The following is a 22034-nucleotide window of genomic DNA, read 5'->3' on the forward strand; positions in this document are numbered from 1 at the left end:
TATGTTCTTTCTGCAGAACTTTATTTTGATGCTTTTTTAAGTTAAACAAACAACACGTTCAATTCAAGATACTGGCCAGATTCCCCTGTCATTTACCATAAAGTGGGGTAAATTAGGAATAAGTCCACTGATTTCAATGCAACTAAACTGGTGTAAATGAGATCTGACTCCAATGCATTGTATGAAAGTTACAAGAGCACAGACTGTCAGGCATTTACATAATCTAGCACCTTTGAACACAGTAAAGAATAAACAAATGCAAAAAAGATACCAATTCCATCTTGGGCAGAGGCAGTAACTGAGAAATTAACATTTAAGATGACCCTTATAGCAGAAAATCATACAAAAACTATATTGGGAAAAATGCATATAATGTTAACTCAGAATACTTTTTATTACTTATGGAGATACACAAATATTTATTATATTAATCCAGAATTAATCTTAGAATGAGTTATGAAAGAAGACAGATAAATCATAAGAGACTAAATTTATGGCAGCTATCTATTCCCTCACTCCCATTTGCTTCTCCCAGTTAGTGAATTCTTCTCTCACTAACATGTGGAAACAAGGCTAACATCTGGAAAAGTAGACTCTTGAGAGTCTTTCTTTATAAGTGATGTCACTAGTTTTCTCCTGACTGCTGCTAGAATGCTACCAATGCCATCTATGCCAGAGAATGGGTCCATCAATATTGTCTGCTGATTTCTGATACAGGTCCCTCAAACACTGCTCTCCATACTGGGCGTATTGTATAATTTACCCCAGTCTAGGAGCCCTTGGATGAATTTGCAAATAAAGGGCCAGGTTGAGAAGGAACTAGAATTATTCCTGGTCTCTGTATGAGGATTGCTGGGGAGAGAGGCTCAATCTGTCGCAAATCTGTGGGGCTGTGCCCTCTGGCTGAGAATTAAAGCAGTTTTGCTCCAGGCTCTGACTTCAGACACCTCATTTCTGAAATCTATAGCTTAGATCTGCAGTGTTCAGTCATTGCCTTGCAGAAGAGTTTGTTGGGAGACATTTCCTTTTCACTTTTCCTTTCGGTATCTCTACTATAGTTACCCCACATGGTGAAACAATTTTCCCCACAGGGCAAAAACATTTATCTTGTTTCAGTGAGAAACTTTCTACATTTCCCACAGAGCACAGACCAGTTTGAGTGTTGTCATATTTTCTCTACACAAAATCAATGCTCACGTCATGGCCCCATTAAACTTAATGGCAAAACTGCCTTTGACATCAGTGGAATCAGGATTTGGTCCATAATTATCTTATTTCATCATTTGGCACTGTGGAACTTGATGCTTGGAGGCAAGCTGGTGCTAAAGATATGGTTTGAAAAGACGCTACTTGTAAATAGGACAATATTATGTGTTGCCACTTCCGTAGCGTCAGACAAAATGCATAAAGAAGCTAATTTTGTCAGCGCTTCTATTACTTCAGCTACGTCTGTTGTCACTAGTGCAATCAATTCTTAAAGTCATAGAATTTCAGCCACACCATTTCTATTAAAATCAATGGGAGTTGAATTCCCGTGAAACTGTGAAAAAATGTAAGCCTAAGGGACTATTTTCCTTCCCCCTCCTCCTCTTGCAGTGAATGACATTTAAAAATCAAAGACCTGATATAATGCCTACTAAAACCAATGGAAAGGCTCCTATTGACTTCAACGGGCTTTGGATCAGGCCCCAAGTACTGCAGCAGCAGACAGTGGGCACAAAGGCACAGGACTGTGGGTTAAGGAACCAGGGTTGTAGTTGTGGCTCAGCTAGTAACTTCTGGGTGACCTTGGGCAAGTCCCTCTCTTTGCCTCAGTTTCCACATTTGTAAGAGAGTATAATGATGGTTACCCGTGTTGGTAAATCCTTTGAGAAATATGGAGTCAAGCTGCAGAAGGAATCAGGAGAGAATGCAAAGCATTCTGACGGTTGATTCTGAAAACATAGTGTAAAGGTTGGTGAAGAATCTCACCCAGGGAGAAAGAAGTCACAGAGAAAATAGGGAAACAAATGGGAATCTGTTTCCAGAAACAGAAAAAAAAAAAATGGAGGAAATGGACAAGGACAAATAATTTCTGTTTGGCTTAACAGATAGCACATGTCTTAGAGAAACTTAAATTAAACTTTGGAAACCACCTTTTCTGATGAGTTCCCACATCTGGGTTAAGTGCTGACCCTACTGTAGTTTGCAATTTACAGTATGTACTCTGGTATTAAAAATAAGGTGTCAGAACTTTCATGCTTTATATGGTCTAGGAAATTTTATACCTTATAGTAAATCATGCCTTATATTTTCTAGTAAGTCCATTTTTCCTTGTCAGTATTTCATATTTCTGGGTAATTACATGGGATCAGTTCTTGAGCTTATCTTGAGTGCAGCTATATTGATTTACACCAGGCAAGGATCTGGCCCAGAATGTCCATTTCCAAAGTATTTCACCTCAAAGGGTCTTACTGGGCTTTCACAAGGTAGTAGCTGCCTTCAATGAATATGAGTACCATAGAAGCAAAAAAAAAAAAAAAAAAAAAGGCATTGTTTAGCCATAACTTTAAGAGTAGGTATAATATCTTAAACATTTTCTTTCCTGGAAATATAGTTTCTGGCCTTTTGTGGTTTCTCAGTGTCAACATGGTGAGGTAATGCACTGTACAGGGGCATGACTTCTAAAGCACACTAATGTGTTGCCCATTAATTGGTCCATGTGGACCCTCTTGGTGTTCTTTACTGCAGTGCTGTCTGAAAGAGTACTAAGTTAAAGCACCTAGGGAACCTTTAATGCACACCAGAAAGGTTTACATGGACCAATTAATGGGCAACACAGTGCGTTTTAGAAATCACACAACCCCAGAATGCACTACCCCTCTGTATAGACAACCCTCATTTGTATATCATTTGATAAGATGTGATTAAAGATTTTAAAATATTACAGATGATTTTTAAAAATAAGATTTTTTAATAAAAATATTTTAAAATAGAAATCAGGCCTTCTTGATTTAGTCAATTCAGCATTATTCTTTGTCTTAATCTTAATTTGGATTATTCTTAACCTTGTCCATCTCATTTGGATCAAGTCAATAGACAATTTTGCCTGTGGAGATGAGAACAAAATCCATATTTTTTTCCTTAGATGGATGATATGCACAGTGAAATTATATGGACAGGATCCAGAAAATATTTGAAATGAAAACTGAAAATTGGAGGCCAAAGGAGGATGCCAGGCAGAGTCAGGGGAGTGAGATACAATTTTTTTTCTACAAATAGTTCACAAAAAATGTGCTAAACATTGAATAAAAAAGGATAATAATCAAATAGTAGAATTGTCATGGGACTCCTGCAGGAGATTTCCTTTGCTTTTGAGTTTCTGCACCGAAATCTAAAACCAAGGAAATGTACAGTGAATTGGATTTCAAATGATCAATTGGCCTATCGGGCAACGTTTTTAGTGTTTGTATAAAATACAGGAATCTCATCATTACTGCCCAAGAAAATAGGCCTACATGAACAAAAAGGATTAGATGCCCAGTCCCAGTTCTGGCACCAGGTTGGTGATGCACAAACCAACCTGCCTAACACTGTAGGTGCCTAAACTCACTAGCTGCCTACATTTCCACTGTTAAAGTTACCTAGGTGCTAAATTTCTGCCAGTGGGCATGCTCACTGCTGCCTCCCTTTAGCTGTCCGAATGCCTATCCTCCACCGATGCCCCAAAGCAAGTTACAAACCAGGGAAAGGTAGGCCTTCGCCTGCTCAGCTGACGTGCCGGGCCCAATCTGGTGGGTGTATTTAGAGGCTGCCTGCTGGATTGAGTCCCAGTCAGAATCCAGCTAGAGGAGGAGGTGGTGGTGGTGGTACTACTACTGGCCTTTTACTTTTTTAGCCTAATAGTTTGAGCACTCAGCTGGGAGGCGGGAAATCCAAGTTCAAGTCCACCCCCATCCCCCTCGGCAGACGGGGGAGAAAGGATTTGAACAGGGGTCTCCCACCGCTCAGGTGAGTGCTCTAATCACTGAGCTAAAAGGTATAAGGCATGCAGCACCATCTCATCTGGAGATTATGTGTGGAGATAGGTACTTGCTTACCTCATTCCTACAAGAAACTCCTTAGTTGCCTAAGCCACCTGACTCCTGGAGAGGGTTCCCAGGTGTGAATTGTTAGCAGAGATAGGTGCCTATCTCTGTGAGAGATGATGGGCTTTTGGCAGCCGCTCCCCACACTGTTATCTCCCATTGGCTATCTTAGATTATTCCTTTCAAGTACATGAGTGGCGATCCCTTGTGCCATTTTCTCAGGTTCTTCCCCCAAACTGCCAAAATTGCCGCAGTCTTTTCTAGAATGACTCTCTTGCTAGTAATAGCTCATCTTAAGTGATCACTCTCCTTACAGTGTGAATGATAAACACCCATTTTTTCATGTTGTGTGTGTATATAAATCTCCTCACTGTATTTTCCACTGAATGCATCCGATGAAGTGAACTGTAGCTCACGAAAGCTTATGCTCAAATAAATTGGTTAGTCTCTAAGATGCCACAAGTACTCCTTTTCTTTTTGCGAATACAGACTAACACGGCTGCTACTCTGAAACCTGTCCTTAGCCAGTTAACTCTCAGGCAAGCCTCTGGCTCAAGCAGAGCCTGGGAAAGCAAGGGACAATGGAACAGATATGTAAGCACAATGACAGCATTGTACTCAAGCTATGTCACTATGTATGTTAGTTTCTTTGTGTATACATTGCCTCAGAGGAGGGAGAGAAAGAACTTTGGCGAATCCCCTGCAAAAGGCATCTCAGGGATGATGAGAAATCACGCAATACTAAGCTGTGAGTCATCTCAAAGAGTGCAGCAATGGAGAATGGAGCAATTCAAGCCTAGTTCCATCTGTGGCTACCAGGGTCCACAGATGTATCAGTAACAATCACTGGCCAATAATAATAAAGGCTGATGCCAGATCTGAAAACATCTGCACGGAGTTCTTATTTTGGTCCATCCACAGCAGGAGATCATTGACCAATGAAACTAAGAATCTCTTGCGCATACTCAGCTTTAAACTCTGACAAGGGTGAAGGAGGCTGGAGAACTTCAAATATCCCTCATCAAAAAATTTTCCTCAGAAAAAGCAGGTTTGTCAAGAGAGGTTTTCATGAGCAGGGGCATATATCATACATCACTTATTAATTATTATCATACATTTGTTTTGATTTGTAGAACACGTTAAACAGCATCTAGCCACTGATCTACTACAGCTATTTCTGACAACTATTAAAAATACCATCTATATAAATGTCAGTAAAAATAATATGTAACTTTTGCCTCATCCCAGGCAATAATCTCTCTTTTTTTCTACTTTTTGTCTCGTTTCTCTGACATTTCTTTCGCTCAACTACTATTCTTTTCATGTCCTCTGAAGTTGTATCAATCATGCTGTCCTGTGCTGAGTTTCTTCCCTGGAAGCTTTTCATTATATCATGCAAACCCAGTAAAATGGATGGCTGCTCTTCTCCCAAGACAGTAACAGGATAATGCATGGCAATGAATATTTTGGATGTGTAGATAGGCATTTCAGGTGCTCACCACTTCTCATGATTAGGGCATTTATTTAAAACAGGATAATATATTTGTACATTGAAAAGAATCTGTAGTGAAGAAGTCTCAGATACTTAGCTTTGACAGGCAGTCATTGGGTCCCATTATAAAATTATGAAAAAATATTTTTGCATATTATTAAAATACATTACTGCATAACAAGTTTTTGCTGTTTAACAGATCAAACACTCATATTTCACTATTTGTCCAATATAATAAGCATTATTTGGCATTTCTCAGAAATACATATGCAGGATTTTAGTTCTCAGATTGAAAGTTAATAGATAACACTCATTCAGACCTTGTATCTTTCCACAGAATATTGATACACCATATTCCTTTATCAACGATTCATTCACAGGCATCAAACATGAGTTCAGAATGCTGTATGTCAGGAAACTATCAGTCTTTCTATTCTATTTCATGCCCAGAACTAGTATAGTCCTTTCTGATCCCTGTCCTTTCTTGAAGTATGGGATAGTCTGTGCATTCCTAAATTTGATGCACAGTCAGAGAGTCCCTGTCAAATTCTCCCTCACAGAGAAGAGCTCTGTGAACCTAGAAAGCTTGTCACTTTCAACAACAGAAGTTGGTCCACTAACAGATATGACCTCACCCACCTTGTCTCTTTACAAGGAAATGAAAGACATCAGATGATTAGATAAAGTGTTCGCTCGGGTTTGTTTTCAAAAGCAAGCAATGTAGCAGTTCTGAAATCCTCTAGTGATGATTTTCTAGGTATATGTCAAAGAGGACAGAAACAGAATAAATGCTTTGCTCATCAGATGTATCTTTTTAATTGGGAAATATTTTTAGAATTATAGACTTTGTTAGAATTCATAATACAAATTCCACCCAAGCTATTTGAATGTATTATATGTGAATCCTTCTCACAAAATAGGATAGACGAATCCTTTGGGAAAATGGGTATGTACTCCAAGTACAGGTTCAGCATGAAAAATGTATTGTTTGGTACAGAAATTATTGATCAATGTAATTAGCATCTATTCATTCATTAAATAGAACACTAAACTCATATAATTAATCAAAGGAAACTGAGAAGAGTTACAAAAATCTGCTTATTATAGAATACTGAGGAAAACAAGACAAATCCTTGAAACAACAGAAGTCCATTAAGGCACCATAGGAAAACATAAAAAATAACCTTAGTGGATTCAAGGAAGCATCTAGAGATACAGGCTTTATATTTGGCAAAGAAATGATTAATTCAAAAATTATCAATTTGTCATCATAATATGTCTTAAAGAACAGAAAATATTCCTACTTGGGACGCTGAGAATTACTCAAAATAGCCTCACAGGCTCCATGCTGCCTCAGCCACTAATGGGTTAACAGGGAAACTGCCTGTCTTCTTATCTGGAGCTGGGGAGATAACAAGACTGCAAGCCAGAGAAGGTGTAGCTACCAGAGAGGCTGATGCTGCTTCAGTAACAGACTGGCAAGGAGCTGCCTAGAAAGTTAAACTTCCAGAGCGGGAGACTCAGAATGTGAGTTTTGGAAAAGGCTACAGAAGAGGTGAGGTAGAGAGCAGCAAGGAATTGGGAGGCACTGGTTCCAACCTCTTCAAACGGGGTCCCTGGACTGGAACCTGGAAGAACTGGTGAGCCTGTGTTCCCTTACCATCCCCAACAGAGAAGATAGTAAAAGACTTTGGAGCAAAGGGGTCAGGAGGGCTGGGACAGCTAACACCTTCTGGGTGAGGGAGGAGCCTGGCAGTCACTGGACTCCTGGGCCACCAAACTCTATATTACCCCTGAAAGGGAGAGACTATTAATGACCCGGCTGGAGTCATAACAGAGAATTGCTAGACACAGAACTTCTTGGTGGGATGGCATCAGCCTCAGTAGAACTGTGAGATGGCACCTGCTGGGGAGGCAGCCTTTTCTGACTGTGTTAGAAGGAAGCCTGGTGTTTTCACAATACAAAACAAACTTGTTTAGTTAAGTTTCAGCTGTACTCATACAGAACCCAGATACAGGAAAAGTTCAAGGCACAGTAAGTTCAAGGCCAATAACTTCTTTCTTGAACTTCATGATCTACTGTCAACAAAAATCTGAGCTGGGCTCAGACACACTGTGCAAGTCAGAATCATATTGTTCATACTGTGGAATCATACTGTAGGCACCTGTTGTGAAAGGCATTTTGTACCTCGACGCATTTGTAGCGTTAGGCCCTGGTCCTACAAAAACCCACTGCACCCAACCGAAACAAAAAATCCAACCCACCAAAATCCCCAGGCTTACACATAGATTTAGCTTTAAACTCTTGATGCTTCAGGCCCAATGGGACTACTCACATCATAAAAATTAAGTACATTCATACAATTTTTGCAGGGCTGGGACCTTAATTAAAAACAAGATGCAACACAGAGGTGAGACAGGCAATGGGCAGGAAGCATAGTCTATGCAGTAACGTACTGTGAGCCTATCTGTGTGCACAGCTTATAGGTATAATAAAAAGGTTAGTAGTAGATTGCTCTTAGGGTTGCCAACCTTCCAGGGTTGTTCTGGAGTCCACAGGAATTAAAGATTAATCTTTAATGAAAGATTATCCTGTGGTGAAACTCTAGGAATATGTCCAACCAAAACTGGCAACCCTATCTGACTCCAATGTTTGGGCAAGAGACTACTGAGGAGAGATGTCACAGTCACTCACTAGAGCTACTCTACTGGGGCTAGATGAAAAGGACAAAAGAAGTTTTATACAGTATATGAAATGTCTTCAGGATAGGAAGCGGGAGTATCAAAATTAGAGAAGGAATTAGAGGAAATCTTTTCTATCAGTTCTCTCCTTGCAAGCGGCTATTGTCAAAAATCTTTATATTGGCAGTTTTCATAAAACTGTCCAGCACCACAATTTTACACTGAGAAAAACTAGTCCTTTCATAAGAACCTATGGTAACAGTGGTGGTACAAAGAGGGATTTAGACAACTGTGGTGTCACCTCCAGGTCTCTTCAAAGGGCTAACGCTGGTGGAAAGGGCCGTAGTAGTAGCAGTCGCAGCAGCAATAAAAAAGGGAATTTTAACCCCCTTCTCTGATCTCACATGTGGAGAAGGCACAGAAAGGTCCCAATCCAAGCAGATGGTTCCAACAAAATCTCTTTCCTTAGTCTACAAAGAACATCTGCTCCTGGGTAGAAGCAGTAAAATATATTTTAGCCAGCCCACTTAGTTATGTCAGTACCTGAGGAGGTGGATGGAAGGAAATGGGCACATGGCAGAGTCTACCTCAGGGCAGTGAAATGGAGGGGAGGGGGTATTTCCCTTCCCAGTGATGGCCGCTCCTGAGGAGGTGGGATTATTCTGAAGTGTACCCTCCTACATCTGGCTGGCAGCTATGCAAGCTATGCTCTCTAATTGAAATACACTTTTATTAAGGACAATCCTTCCATTGTCCATTTTATTGGAAGGGATGTTGATTGATCTGCACTATTGTGTTTGCCCATTCTCCCCATATTAAATATCCACAATACCATTATAGTGAACATAGTTAGAATGAATGAGTGAGATCTGCAGGCCTTTCTAAGCACAATGTCTAACTATGATAAAAGGCTCTCCAGCTAAAGGAATGGTTATGTAAAATTGGGACAACAAAGATGATGAGAACAAAGGACAATTGAACGGGAAAGGAGGTTTTTTTTTTGAATGAATATGTTTGAGAAACTAAAATTGAATAGCTCTGCTCAATAACAATGACTGAAGGTCTCTAAGTCAATATGAATCATAGAAGATAGAGATAATGGCTTATGCTGGTGACTTCTTTCCTAGTCACTCTGAGCACTAAATAAAAAAAAGTTACATCCACGCAACAAACATGAGATTTCCCTTTGTGGGTATAGCATAGATCTTTACTCCCCAGAGTGATTCAATCCCCAGGAGAGGCCAGTAGCATCACTGCTGTCCCCCAGGGAACTGCTCAAGCAGCTTAAGGCCACACTGGGCTTCTTAGACACCCTATTGACTGAGGATGCTCTGAGACTGTGCTGACCCAGCACATCCCCTCCTTCACCAGTACCCACCCAACCGTTAGCCTGAGCTAGTCTGTTGCAGGCTTATCAGCTGAGTGGGGGTTATGGGTTCCTGGACCCATCTGTGTGACTTTCCCCAGCTGGAGACCACAGGACTGTTTTTCCTCTGCAGAGATCCCTGTGTATAGCTTGTGAAGTATTTAGAGGCACACTAGGGATGTATGTTTATTTGTGATAATGTTAACTAGAAACTCTCTATCCCATTCAGGGTCACATAGGTGTTTGTGACTTGACCCAGCAGAATACCCGTAGCCATGTCTTGATGGGCTCACAAATTTTAAAGGGGCCATTAAGGAGGCAGGCTGATAATCCGGCACTGACTACATTATACCACAGCTCCAATGTGATGAGCAAGTGAGTACTGAGGCTTTTCAAAAATGGCCATCCCACTAACATTTGACTTGGCTTATCTAGTAGACGATGCCATGCTCATGTACACAGAATGTCAGGTAAGGCAAATATGGAGCTTTCCTGAATAGTAGTAACCCCCAGCTCAGACCAGGACTTCAAGCAAAAGGAAAAAAAGTCTCCCTGCCCTCTCTCTGCCTCTCCTTGTTTTGTTTGCTTCTGCTACTATTCTCTGTGATTCCTGCATGCCTATCCTCCTCCTACCATCGCTTGTAGGAGTAAATAGCCTCTTCAGTTGACCAGCCATCTAGGAGGAAGCCAGTGGAGTTTGTTCTTCTCACTATAGTGCAGTTTATAGACTTGCAGTAACACTAAGGATAAGCATGAAACAAATGCCATGACATAGACATCCCTAAGTGCCGGGATAGTTCAGATCCAAATATGAACTTGGTCTATACTGCTTTAAAAAGCCAAACCAGCACCCTGGATCTTAACGATCCTCAACTTTGGGGAAGTTTAGATTTGGATTCATATCTTGGTCCAAACTTTATGTATTGGGGGCCTTCTCTCATTAAAATATTATAAGTGATCAAGCTCCTGACATTCTCTATTTCATGCCCAAAGGATAGTGTAGGTTGGATATAGTGGCTTCCAAGGCACAGTATTGTAGTGCTACTAGTTCTGTAAACAAAAAAGCATAGTAGTGGTAGTAATGGATTTTGTCTGGTTATTGTATTGCAATGTTTGCTTGTAGTATTTGAATAAAAGAGAGCATCCTCTTGCCATTCTCAAACTCACATAGGTAGAGATGGAAACCAAATAAATACCCATCATGCGGTGTCCCCAGTTCAGTAGAAGTTTATGAGAGTTTTTGCTACAGCTTATTGTAAAGCTAAGCAACTCTTTTCACAATTTTTCACCCACAATTTTCAATGACTTCACTCTGACTGTGTTTCCACCTCCCTTTGTGTTCCGTTTCTGAGCATTTGTGTGGGTTTTATTGGCATAGGTATTTCTAGTATACACTAGTTTTAAAGATCCATGTGCAAATACTTGCTTTTATAAGTATTTTTTTCCAGGAGCACTGCATGCCCGTACAATCAAGGGACAGAAATAATGCCATGTGGTTCATCAGGATGCAACTAAGCAACACAGCTTGAATTTTGAATATTGAAAGTAGAACATTTGTAGTGAACCATTCACAATCAATAAAGTAAAAATAATTCAGAAATAAAATCCAGAACAAAATCTGAGTAACACATTCAAAGAAATCAGAATCTGCTGCCAGATTTTCCTGTAGTGCAAAATGAGGCTGGTTTGCGGAACAAGATATTTATTGTGAATTATTCATTCAGCTTCAGTTATATAATAAAGACTGATTGCTCAGTTGAGCCTATGATAAGGAGTCAAGAGTTAATCAGCCAGTGACTGTAATATAAAATGGTGAAGCCACCCACCACTACTGTAAACATCAATTTTTCTCTAGCTGATGACGTTAATCTGCTCTTTTAAGTGTACAAGTGGCAAAAAGATAGTACAATAGGGAGGCTAACGTGGAAGGTGTTATTTATCTCTAGAAAAGGAATTATAAAGGTTGGTGGCAACAACATATAATATTCTTGTAAGCTTTGTCTATTAGTGAAATACACAAATTCCTAAAATGGAGTTTGGGAAGATGCATTGGTGAAGAGGGCCAGGCTGTGGAATTTGAGAGAAACTGGGGCCAAATTCAACTTTGGGGTAAGTAGGCATAAGTCAATGGAGACATGACTGCTTACCCTAGGTATGAATTTAATCCTTAGTTTCCATATGTGGTTGCAGATGCAGCCTAATTGAACTTTAGTCCATCATACACCTAAATGAAAAAGGATCATACAGAAAAACCTGCTATTATTGACAGATGTACTGTATTTTCTAAAACAATCATCCATTAGCAGGGCCCCAGGGACTCTGCTGTTCGATGACCCTGAAATTTGCTTCTGAGAGCACTGCTTGTTGCAGAATTGTCATCTAGAATCTATGCTTCTGTGGAATCCCACTCTACATGTAATGCACACTGAATGCTCTGAACATTAGCCCTGCCTCTTGAACCCTGATTGGTTAAGGAAAGGATGAGCAGAAAAGGAGGGCTGACTTCTCCATCACCTCAAATTCCTGGCTGGCTAGAGGACAGACAGGAAATCGTACCCTTACTTCATGCTGCCAGCTCTCCTCCAACCTATGGGGATTCCATTTGAGAAGACTGTATGTGCTGCTTCTGGCCCCTACTCTGAGTTCAGGGCTGGGAGATAGGCCCAAGGAGAGTGGTCACTACAAGCTTGCACTGCATACTAGACTCAGCTAGAGTCCTGAAGGAAGAAAATTCCCTAAGGGGTGATTAAAGGACCCTGGTTGGAGGGGCAGTTTGAACTGTGTGCTGATGGAGCTGGCATTCCTCTGTAAAGCACTGAGTTAATTACACTTTCATTAGTTCTTCCTTTCAATAACACAAGGAGTGAAAGTTTGGAACAACCTACTCAGATGAGTATACATCTGAGGGCAGCAGGGACCAAGAGCTGGAACACAATTTCCTTACTTTGGTACACACCAGAGCTTTCCTGTCTCATTTTCTTCCTCACCCAAGCCATGTAGTACGGGAGAGACTTAATTTACCACAGTCTGAAAAGTCATGGGTAAAATATGTTATTCCATATATTGTTATATGAAACTGACGATGGTGACTATTTTATGATGATCTCTTTTCACATGGCTTGATTATCTAATTGCTTGCCCATCTTGTGTCTGATTCAAATACCATTGACGCCAGTGGGGAATCTTTCCATTGTCTTTCGTGGGCTAGGGATTGGACACTAATGGGGACTTATAAAATTTTTCTCAATATTTTAAGTGACTCTGAGTTCGTTTCAGTTCACTTCTAGTTACCATTGATACACATTACTTAGGGTTTATCTTCCCAGCAGAGTTGACTTGAATTATAATTTGAGTGTTGCCCTTAGTTTGAGTCCTGTCCACACACAAAACCACTTTCTTTCAATGTGCTGGTACTTTTAACTCAACTCAGATGGCTCATCAGAGGGCATAGGCTACAGTTTGAGTTAGCACAACTCATCAGCTGCTAACACAATCATTTTGGGTAGCAATCCAATCATTCTGTTATCTGCTCAAGTAGTATTTTTGTAGTGTAGCTGCTCTCACTTGAGGTAGGCTAACTTGAGAGCTGTTAGGTTGAGTGTAGCTAACTTGAGTTAACTCTGCAGTGAAGACAGACAGACAGACAGACATACAGACCTGAAATCAAGAGATCAGTTCTGAATGCAACTGGAACATGGAGAATTTAAGCTAACCATAAATGTGCACATGAAAATTTTTCTCATTTCCTACATTGTCAGAGTAAAGACTGTCATTTGCTTGCTACACATTTGTGGCTTGCTACGCATCTGCAGGCACCAGATGGCAAAATCTTTGTATGTTTGGCTTTATACCCTGGAACAGAACTTATTTTAAGATTGCCATTTGGGAACATAAAGAGCTCTCATAGGGGGAAAAAAGATTTTGCACCCTAAAGGCAGTGCATAAACCAAGGGCAAATGCTTTAAACGGCTTGTTAATTAACTCAAAACAAACACTTACCTACTATTCACCATGGGGAAAGCACTCTCCAATTCAGATGAGCCTTTAAAACAGACTATGACATGTTTTAATCAAACCAATACTGTACATGTTGTCTCTTGGAATAGTCACACTTTTTTCCCCAAAGGAAAACAACTGAAGAGTGTGTGGAGAGAGGTGGCCTTTCTATATTCGGTGGGCAAGTCAAATCATTTAAGGTTATTGGCCCAGCACCAATGTCCTGTTCCCAGGAAGCCACTTGTCCTCATGAATCAGAGTTAAAGACAGAGAGTGAACTCTTTTAAAGCTGCTTGCTCCTCAATGCAGATGGTTGTGTAACAAAACTAAAAATGCATGTCTTCCCAAGACTGAACACTTACACACCTTTTCCAAGTTCTCTTTCTTAAGGTGAGTACTAGCAGCACCTAGGGAACCCCTGCCATAACTGTTAAAGACCAATTTAGGAGCTAGAGATTGTCCTCCATCAAAGATTTTACAGTGGGGCAGGCCCAGGAACTAGATCTGTCCCTCAGTTAGGTCAGGCAGGATGTAGTGATAACCAGGAGCATGGAGGTTGTAGAGGGGAGGTGACAGCAATATTTCCCATGATCCTTTAGCATTAACCCAAGGAGCAGCCAGGAGAAACATTTGGATTCTCATTTTTCATTAAAATAAAACAAACAGCTATTCTGAGAGTAGGAGTCTGTTGTGGCTTCTCTGTTAAATGCAGAATCAGCGGAGGGTGTAATTGATGCTGTTGATGAAAAGGAAAGGGAAAAATGAAATGTCAAAAACTACAAATTATCCTGAAAAATTGGGTGGTAGCATTTCTCATTTGTGGAGGCATCCCGTTTGAAAAGCACTCAGTTGGGGCAGTCTCATCTCAGTGTAGTCTCATGTCTGATGCCAGGGGAAAAAATTGTCAAGTTGCACTTTCAGAGGTGGACAATGCTTTCCCTGTCTCAGGTGTGTGTACCTATGTATGGTCTTAGATCACAATGCTCCCTTCTGGCCTTATAAACTGTGACTATGCATCTAAGTATGCAGGGAAACAGCCTAAACAGGGAACCTTTCAGTCCTGTTCCAAGCCGATCCCCCAAACAAGCAAGAGCAGCAGAAAGGCTTGAGGTAGGCAAAATCATGGGAAATCTCAGGCCTTGTGTTTACTTATTACTACTGAGAGTGGGCTGCTGGTAACGCTGACAGTTATTGTTGTATGTCAGCAAGCGTTGCAGCCTTAGCCTTTAATCCAGTTAAAGTGTGGTGGAGGTCTTATTTATTCATGATTAGGGTGCTTCAGTCATGGATCAGGGCCCCAGCATGCTAGACATTGAACAAACCATACAACTATGATGGACTTGTGATTTCTTTTGGAACATCTAAAGGGTCATCAGCAATGAGACTGAATGATCTGCATGAAGCTGCAGAATGAAAATTTAACTTGCAATAGCCCCTTCAGGACCTGCAACCCCTAAAGTTTTTTTGCATGGGTGCCTTTTGGCTTAGAAGAAATGCTTTCTGTCATACTGAGTAACTCAGGAGCAGCTACTATCCCTAAGTAATAGCGTTCTCCTCGTCCAATGATTGGCCCCTTAATCAGAGCTTTTTTTGCCATTTATTAAAACAAAGAGGAAAAATATGTTGCCATTTTCTTTTATAAACTCCAGTGATGACCAAGTAGTCCTGAACTCCTAATGCAGTTACTGCAGTTGGCATTACATGCTAACAGCAATATGCCTGTGTCAAGGTTCCTTCCCCACTCTGAACTCTAGGGTACAGATGTGGGAACCTGCATGAAAACCTCCTAAGCTTACTTTTATCAGCTTAGGTTAAAACTTCCCCAACATGCAAACTATTTTACCTTTTGCCCTTGGACTTTATTGCTGCCACCACCAAACATCTAACAAGTATATAATTGGGAAAGAGCCCGTTTGGAAACATCTTTCCCCCCAAAATCCTCCCAACCCTTACACCCCCTTTCCTGGGGAAGGCTTGATAAAAATCCTCACCAATCTACATAGGTGAACACAGACCCAAACCCTTGGATCTTAAGAACAATGAAAAAGCAATCAGATTCTTAAAAGAAGAATTTTAATAGAAGAAAAAGTAAAAAGAATCACCTCTGTAAAGTCAGGATGGTAAATACCTTACAAAGTAATTAGATTCAAAACATAGAGAATCCCTCTAGGCAAAACGTTAAGTTACAAAAAGACACAAAAACAGGAATCTACATTCCATTCAGCACAGCTTATTTTCTCAGCCATTTAAAGGAATCAGAATCTAGTGCATATCTAGCTAGATTACTTACTAATTTCTAAGACTCCATTCCTGTTCTGTACCCGGCAAAAGCATCACACAGACGAAGAGAGAGGCTTTGTTTCTCCCTCCCCCCAGCTTTTGAAAGTATCTTGTCTCCTCATTGGTCATTGTGGTCAGGTGCCAGCGAGGTTGTCCTAGCTTCTTAACCCTTTACAGGTGAAAGGGTTTTTCCTCAGGCCAGGAGGGATTGTAAAGGTGTTTACCCTTCCCTTTATATTTATGACAGCCTGTGCTTGAAATTTTTGAATAAACAGGGTAATAGCAAGACTTTCATACTTGTAGAATTATATTTGGGCTGCTTTGACCTTACAATTCGTGCTATCATTTGATTTTTAAAGTCATTTGGTTAAATTTATATGCAATGGAGGGAGAGATTTTAAGGTTGAAAAGTGGGCTTGGGTCAAACTGACCATTTATTTGACTTCTCTTGATGATTTTACACCTAAAAGATGGAAAAAGATGGTCCTGGGGAAACCAGCTCTGCCCAGGAAATGACTTGAGAAGAAGGAGAATAAAATCAGCTGTCAGGGATTGCTGCAATCTCTGGTGCTTCATTCCTTCAACTTTATTGACTTTGTCATGTAGCAGGACTCATCTCCGAGCCCTTTTGTGCTTGAGAGATCTTAACCTTGTCTATATGATTCTATTGCTTAAGCATACAGAAATTTTCAGATTATTTGTGTGGGTGGGGTGGATTTTTCCTTTAATTTACCTATTAGGAGTTAACTCCTATCTTAGCAAAACACTATCAATAATGTTAAATAACCATATGACGTAGGTTGTAGTCATAGGCTGTAATTAGTATTTGGTAATTCTTGTAAGAGCTTTCACTATGAACCCACTACAGTGTACTCCCAATTACATAAATAGTATGGGCGAACCTGATTATATTTGGATAATTGGGAGGGCAGGAGCCATTCAACATCAGGGTGGCCTCCTAACAGCCGAGAACTCCTCCTCCTCCTCATAGTCCTGGCCAGGGAACTCTACTCTGCAGTGATTACTCACCCACGACAGCGGGGCTGCAGAGGGCTCCCTGCACTGCTGCAGGCCCGATGACCCCTGATCCCAGCATGCGTGAGGTGTAGGACCCAGCAGAGCCCTAGGCTAGGGAGCTGCTCTGTCCTGCCAGGACTGACTCTTTCCCTGCCCTACAATGACAATGGGGCTGCAGAGGTCTCTCTGCACTGCCGCAGGAGCCATTCAGCAGCGGGGTGGCCTCCCCCAGGGCTGGGGACTCATAGGCCTCCTCCTTAGAGCAGAGATTCCTGGCCAAGACTACAATATCTGAACCTCCCCATTTTCTGAATCCTTTCCTTGACCCCCAGCATGAGATACATGGGGGACAAATAAGGGATCTGGATAATACAGAGATTTGGATCATAAGGTTTTGGATAAATGGAACTACACTTCATGCACAGGTTAGTTTGTTATACGTTCTTATTACAGTGCTATCAGTGTACACTGACTGACTACCTAGAGTTAGTGATCAGGGTGTACACTGATAACAAGAACCTATAACCTATAATAAGAACCTATAATAAATTGTGCTGTGCATAACAGTGTACTTTGTGGGTTTTCTGTATACTACCCTCTCCTTTATAACACGGGATAGATTTGAGTAGACCTAGCCAGGAATTAACCATTACTATTTTCAATTTTAAAATTTCCTAAGAGGAAACCCTACCCTTTTGACCTTCCTGAAGAAAGTTTCTGGGAAAGGTGGTTCTGTACTTGCTTTTTCCTCATCAGCTGAGTCAGTGAATGACAAATGTGATATTTCAGTAGATAAGGTACCTTAACCTATGGAAGCATAACTGGATTCTGTTGTTCTTGCCCTCTCCCATATAGACCTGACTCAATTAGCTTAGCCTTAAAGAGATTAAGTGGGAAGGAAAAGACAGTGGAAAAATCCTTCCTAAACAACCTACAAACACTTGTGCATATGCAAGTAAGTTTACTGATGTGATCTGTCCCCATGAAGTCCATGAGACTATTCATTTAAGCTATTCATTTACGTAAGTGTTTGCAAGATTGGGTCTCTAAGGATAACACGGATATAAGAATTCAAGTAAAAAGGTGTCCTGCATTCAGTAGAACTACTCACATCTTGTTAACTTACCTTTGGTTCATTCTGAGATGTCTCCTCCTATATGCCTGCATGCTTTTAAAACTTCTAAAAAGAGTTTTTGACAGCAGATGAATCATTTCCTCCTTTAGCTGCAGTACTTGATCCATCTGTTTAAAACTCTCACCCTGTTTCCCTTCATGGAGAAGGTGCAACATCCTCGGTGACACCAAAAGGTTCTCAGACACTTAAGCAAATCTTTTTGGTTAATTTTGGATTTTAATGCACATTGGAAGGGATATTTTTTAAATCCCTCAATTCCTGGATGTTCGTTTTCAGGGGCACAGTTTGTTTTCCTGGATGCTACTAAAACTAGCTGATGTAGAAGCAGGGCCGGCTCTAGGATTTTTGCCCCCCCAAGCAAAAAATTTTTGGCTGCCCCCGCTTTTTTTCATGCCCCCCTGTCATAAATATAAAGGGAAGGGTAAACCCCTTTGAAATCCCTCCTGGCCAGGGAAAAGCTCCTCTCACCTGTAAAGGGTTAAGAAGCTAAAGGTAACCTCGCTGGCACCTGACCAAAATGACCAATGAGGAGACAAGATACTTTCAAAAGCTGGGAGGAGGGAGAGAAACAAAGGGTCTGTGTCTGTCTGTAGTCGTCTTGGCCGGGGATAGACCAGGAATGGAGTCTTAGAACTTTTAGTAAGTAATCTAGCTAGGTATGTGTTAGATTATGATTTCTTTAAATGGCTGAGAAAAGAATTGTGCTGAATAGAATAACTATTTCTGTCTGTGTATCTTTTTTGTAACTTAAGGTTTTGCCTAGAGGGGTTCTCTATGTTTTTGAATCTAATTACCCTGTAAGATATCTACCATCCTGATTTTACAGGGGGGATTTCTTTATTTCTATTTACTTCTATTTTTTTTTTTTATTAAAAGTCTTCTTGTAAAAAACTGAATGCTTTTTCATTGTTCTCAGATCCAAGGGTTTGGGTCTGTGGTCACCTATGCAAATTGGTGAGGCTTTTTATCCAACATTTCCCAGGAAAGGGGGGGTGCAAGTGTTGGGAGGATTGTTCATTGTTCTTAAGATCCAAGGGTCTGGGTCTGTAGTCACCTAGGCAAATTGGTGAGGCTTTTTACCAAACCTTGTCCAGGAAGTGGGGTGCAGGGTTTTGGGAAGTATTTTGGGGGGAAAGACGCATCCAAACAGCTACTTCCCCAGTAACCAGTATTAGTTTGGTGGTGGTAGCGGCCAATCCAAGGACAAAGGGTGGAATATTTTGTACCTTGGGGAAGTTTTGACCTAAGCTGGTAAAGATAAGCTTAGGAGGTTTTTCATGCAGGTCCCCACATCTGTACCCTAGAGTTCAGAGTGGGGGAGGAACCTTGACACCCCCTTCCCTGCCTCCAGCTCCACCCCAAATCTGCCCCTTCCCAACCCTTTCCCCAAATCCCCAGCCCCGCCTCCTCCCCCGGGCATGCTGCATTCCCCCCCATTGCTTCCTGCGGCCCCCCTCAAAACCCCCCACCCTCACTCACCCCTCCCGTCCACCTGCTCCCCTGAACACACCGCCACTCCGCGTCTCCTCCCTCCCTCTCAGGCGAGGGAGAGGTAGCGCGTTCAGGGGAGCAGGCGGAGCAGAGGTGAGCGAGGGTGGGGGGGAGAGCGCAGAAAGTAACGGGGGGGGTAGAGGAACCGCTCCCCACCCCAGCTCACCTCCACTCCACCACTGCTGCCTCCCCTGAGCGCTCCGCCGCTCGGTTTCTCCTCCTTCCCTCCCTCCCAGGCTTGCTGTTCCAAACAGCTGTTTCGTGCGAGGGAGGGAGGAAGGGGGGAGAAGAGGAGTGGAGGTGGTGGCGCAGTCAGGGCAGCAGGTGGAGGCGGAGCTGGGGTGGCGGGGGGACCATTCCTAGGGGCGGCATGGCCGGCGCTGGAATGCCGCCCCTAGAAATGTGCCGCCCCAAGCACCTGCTTGTTTTGCTGATGCCTAGAGCCGGCCCTGTGTAGACGAAAATAATTCTTCTTTGTTCCAGATCTTCAACATCTTTGTGCAATTTGCAAACTCTTCTAGCACTGCCTTTGTCAAATGGTTTGTGAAACAGGAGGTAAAATATTTATGTTTAACAAATTAAGATTTGTTTTAGGGCAGCTGGTGGGCCTTATACACAGTCAGGGCTCAATCCTGCAAATATGCACAAGTACTTTTACTCACATGCATAAGGAAGTGTTTCTAGGAATGAGAAACCAGATAGTTTTATGAATCGTACGTCCTCAATGAGCAGGAAGTGAAGCCATTAATGGAATCTTAGATCTGCTTGTTCATTTCCCCTCCCCACACATTGATGATAACCTTGAATGTTTTTCACATTCATTGTTTGACCATTTGCACGGAAATACTGTTTGTGAAGATATATATGATAAGCTGATGACAAACTGAGATTCCTTAATATGCAAAAACATGTTCATTACCTCATTTTCACCCATGTTTGCTTCATCTACTGGTTGTTGTGTCTGAACTAGAGTAATAGTTTTAAAAAAAATGCTTAAGTGACATAGCAAATGTAAAATGTTTCAAAGTACCAAACCCTCATTGAAAGTCAGTGCAGCTGTACCTCTTAAAGGTTGAATTCATAAGGATGATTTTTAGGCATCACTGACATTCACAATCCACCTTCTTAAATGTGCATCAGAGTAGGGACCTGGACTTGGGTCTCCCACATACCAGATGAGCACCTTGCCCACTGGGCGATAGAGCAAATCTTGAGTGCTTTTCCAAGCTCAATTAATATTTAAATATTCTATTTAAAGTAGAACAGCTTCAGCAGGAGACATTGAGGGAGAGATACACTTGAATACCCCAGAGCCCAATAGTTAGGGTGCTCACATGCACGGTGGGAGACCCAAATTCAAGTCCGTGGTCCACATAAGGCAGAGTGGGGATTTGAACCCATATCCTGGGTGAGTGCCCTACCCTAGACTGTTGGGTAAAAGGAAGCCAGCACCATCTCTGCTGTTGTTTTTTTCCCTTGAGTAAGCGGCTGAGCCAGCTTGGGCACCAAAGTTCCAGGGAGGTTCTTGGCTGCGAATCCTAAGGTGCCTCCCTCTGGCATGATTTAGGCACCTAATTCCCTTTGAGGGGTGGTGATTCGGCTACACCCCTCTCATTGGCATTTTTTACTAGCTAGCTTAGGTTGCTTCCCACTCAGCAGACTAGTATCTGAGTCCCATTTTTAGGGGCCTGACTCTCCCTAGACATTGTATAAAGAGCCTGGGTGCCTAACTCAGGACTGTGAATTCCACTACATGGCAGGATAGGTTAGGTTAGGCATGGCAACACTCAGCCGAAGTGCCTACATCACTTTTTAAAGTAGGACTTAAGCTTGTAAGTCTTTAAGCACTTTGTGTAAGTTTATGGGTAAACTTTTCAAATCTCACCATAGTGTTTAGAGCAGGGGAAGTCAATAGGCAGAACGCAGGCCAAATCCGGACCACCAGAAGCTTCTGAATGGACCATGAAATCTTTTTATTTACTTATTATCATTATTGTTTTTGTATTTGCCCTGAAGTCTGGACCTTGACTAAACCTTGACCAAGAAATCCGCACCGTGACCAAAATAATTGGTTTACAGTGTATCTCTTTTCACTACATATTTGTACAGCACAGGTACCAAATTAAAGATCGGCATTCTACTGTGCTAAGTGTTAGAGTAATGCAAATAACAAGTTTATGCAAAAACATATTGATTTCTTTCTTGTTAAGTGACCCTGGTGGAGTTCTTTTTATTTGATCCATGTGTGTCCTTTGTCTCCTGGAGAAAAGAGGAGGCAGGCGTTGTGGATGTACTTTCTGCTTTTTAAAATATGTTCATTTTTCTGTGGAAAAATGGATATGAAAAAAACTTTAAGTTAAAAATGTGAGGAATGAATAAGAATGTGGTGTACAAGACGTCAGAAATAGACCTCTAGTTTAGGGTTATTTTGGCTCAGACTAGACGGCCCAAATTTTAACAGTATGCAGTTGTATGGCATGTTAGTCTACTTACAATTTGCTGTGGTGA

The sequence above is a fragment of the Lepidochelys kempii genome, chromosome 3 (genome assembly GCF_965140265.1).
Source record: "Lepidochelys kempii isolate rLepKem1 chromosome 3, rLepKem1.hap2, whole genome shotgun sequence".
NCBI lineage: Eukaryota > Metazoa > Chordata > Testudines > Cheloniidae > Lepidochelys > Lepidochelys kempii.